Genomic DNA, 2,999 nt, shown 5'->3' on the forward strand with positions numbered 1-2,999 from the left:
TTGCAACATTAGGAGTGGGGGTCTATCAGTGCAACATTTTCCCTAAAGGGAATATTTCATCCATTTATGGGCGGTGGAGTGACAGTTTCATCTGGCTCTATGACCAAGCTTTTTCACTATAGTTCATCATCACATTCAATCTCACATTGGTTGTCATAGCAGTTGACACAAACACTCTTGCAGTTAAATTTTTAAATATAATGCCAATTTACTTGACATCATAGATACTAGTGTTTGTTATTTAATACCATACGACTTTATTTATAGCGATTTGTCACTGAATTTCACTCTATATGTTAGGTTGGTATAGGCTCAACCTACCTATTTTAAGTTTGGATTTTCTAAATGTGGAATTATGTCATATAATTCCATATAACTTGATTTATAATGATTTATTATTTGAATTCATTGTATATGTGAGGTGGGTATGTGCATAGTTTAATCACTTTAAAGATTGTAATTTTTTTTTTTTTTCTGGTTTAATTTTAGTTTTAAATACCACTAAGTGTCATGCAACCATATCCCACTTTAGACATCTTCTCCCATATCAAACATTAATTCAATGGTCATATTAATTTGAAATCATTCATTCTCAATCAAATTGAAATGTAGACGACGATCTCACAAAAACATACCTCCAATCCTTGGCTACCCAAATTGATTCACATTTTGATTGTAAAATATTTTGAAAACAAATGAGATGAATAGAAAGGTTTTTTTTTTCAAATTTCCAATATTTCAGATTTTACAACTCAAATAATTAAGAAGTAGATTTATATTCAAAAGTCAACACTTATGATCTTATTACTTTTAAAATTTTCTATTTGGATGCAGAGCATCTAACCTCCAAGTCAAATTCCTTTGACTAAGACCTAGGGGAATTTCATTTTCAATGGGAGTTTGTTCCCTAATTGACAGTTATTTGTAATTTTCTATGTTTTTAAGAAGAATGTAATATTGATGTAATTACTATGGAATGAGACTTCTTCTAAGAAAAAGTCATTGGTAGTTAAAATAAGTTAGAGAGATCTTGGGATAAGATAGGTATCTTGAGAGGATTTTTTGGTTCTCGGGGATTCTAAGGAGCTTATTATGGATCTCAATTAATTATAGTTTGAGATCATTTTGTATATTTTTGTAATCAAAAAGGCGTTAAGAGTGAAATCATAGAGAGGAGATAGTCAAGATGATTTGGAGGCCAATTATCGCCACAAGGCTAATAAGGGCCAATAAAATGTAAATTTGGCTAGAGGAGGATGCCTTTTGTAAATTATGTGCATACATATTCATTAATAGAGGAGCTCTTTGTTTGAGCATTTGGATATGTATATCAAATATGTGTTACACAGTATTCTATCACACTTCCTTTTCCACATCCCGAAGCATCAAAATGTTGACAACTGTGAACTGTACTCATCATCATACACATACAAAAACATCCCTGAAGAATAGAAGAAAAATTGCCCCGAGTCAATTCTGGAGAAGTTTCCCTAAAACCCTAGTTTTCAGGACGAGTGCTCTTTGCTCCACTGTTAGCCCGTGTTGATGGCAGGTTGCAGTTCTTTGACCTAGCACTACTAGCGTGGGTTTTGATATGAAATCCCACGTTGAACCTCTTCTAGCAGGTTTTCCGAAAACAGAGGAGAAGCTTCGCATGCTAGAAACTTCGAGAACAATTAGTTGGATGTTGTTGGGTAGAAATATGGTCAAGCTCTCCCATTTGGAGCTCTTGATCCTACCTTTAAGGGCCTTCCCCTTGATATGTGGACCTTCCTCCCTCTTTTTTGGATCCCTAACTCCCTTTCCCTTCCTATAAATCAAATCCCCTACATCCCCAAATGGTTGGTCATTGATTGCATGCCTATGCTGAGATTATACCCAAATGTTGCTCATCTAACTTGGAGAAGGAATGCTTGAAGAGTCTTGGCTTGGACCTAGAATTCCACCCAAAAGGAGGTTCCCAACATCAAGGCAACGGTTGTATGCTTCCCTTTTTTATTCATTATTATATACATCTGATGTTCACATTCTATAAATGTCTAAATGTTATGCATTTAGATTGATACTCCTTGATATATCAAGTAGTTTATGTTTGATATATACTACGTATTCTCTTGTATCTCTTGTTGTCTTTTGATCTCTCTTACAGGTATTCGAACGCAAGTAATAGCGAGTAGCAAGCCTGGAAGCTGAGGGATCGAGGTCATCATTAAAGGATTGAGCGCTTAGCATCAGAGTGAGGTAGGTTTCTCTCTCTCAGTATTTTTCAACATAATCTAGGAAAGTTTGCATTAGTTTGTTTAGCTTGTTGCTAGACCCACTCATTGGGCTAGAGATATTGCTTATGTCTGTAGAAGGGATTTATCTTCACAACAAAACAACGACTCCGCTAGGGAAGCTATAGCCTATTCAATCTCTTTTTTTTTTTTTATATGGTCTTTTGCTTAGTTTTACCGACCATTGAATTATCAGTTATTGTGAGCCTATATAGGTCTGCACATTGAATGATCACTGCTTTAGAGTGTCAGGTTTGGGCTGTTTGTTGAAATTCTTTTTATTTTTCCCAACTTTCTCGCCCAACACGTTTTTCCCTAAACAGTCGTGCTACCAGCAAGCTTTTCCTTAAAACAATCACGTTGAAACCACTTCAGCACGGGTTTTGGCTTTGACAGCTACCTTTCCAGGCCCTTGTATATTCTCTCTCCAAAAAACCCAAATCGAAGATGCATGCAAAATTTGTGAAGAAGGTGGAGACTAATCCCTCAGAGGCCCTTCCCACAAGATTTTGAAGAACTTCCTTGGCATATTCAGAATGAGATTTAGTGGGGGAGTTCATAGGAATGTGGTCGTGCCAAAGATCCATGAAGATATGGTTGGCAAAAACTTGGAAGCCATTAATGAAAGGTAATATTGGAATATATGCATGTGGAAATGGGTTCTTTGCCTTCTTATTTGAATTTAGAGAAGATAAAGATGAAAATTTTCAAAATTGACCTTAT

The sequence above is a fragment of the Pinus tabuliformis genome, chromosome 6 (assembly GCF_031772625.1).
Source record: "Pinus tabuliformis cultivar Carrire ecotype Pingquan chromosome 6, CPIR1, whole genome shotgun sequence".
NCBI lineage: Eukaryota > Viridiplantae > Streptophyta > Pinopsida > Pinales > Pinaceae > Pinus > Pinus tabuliformis.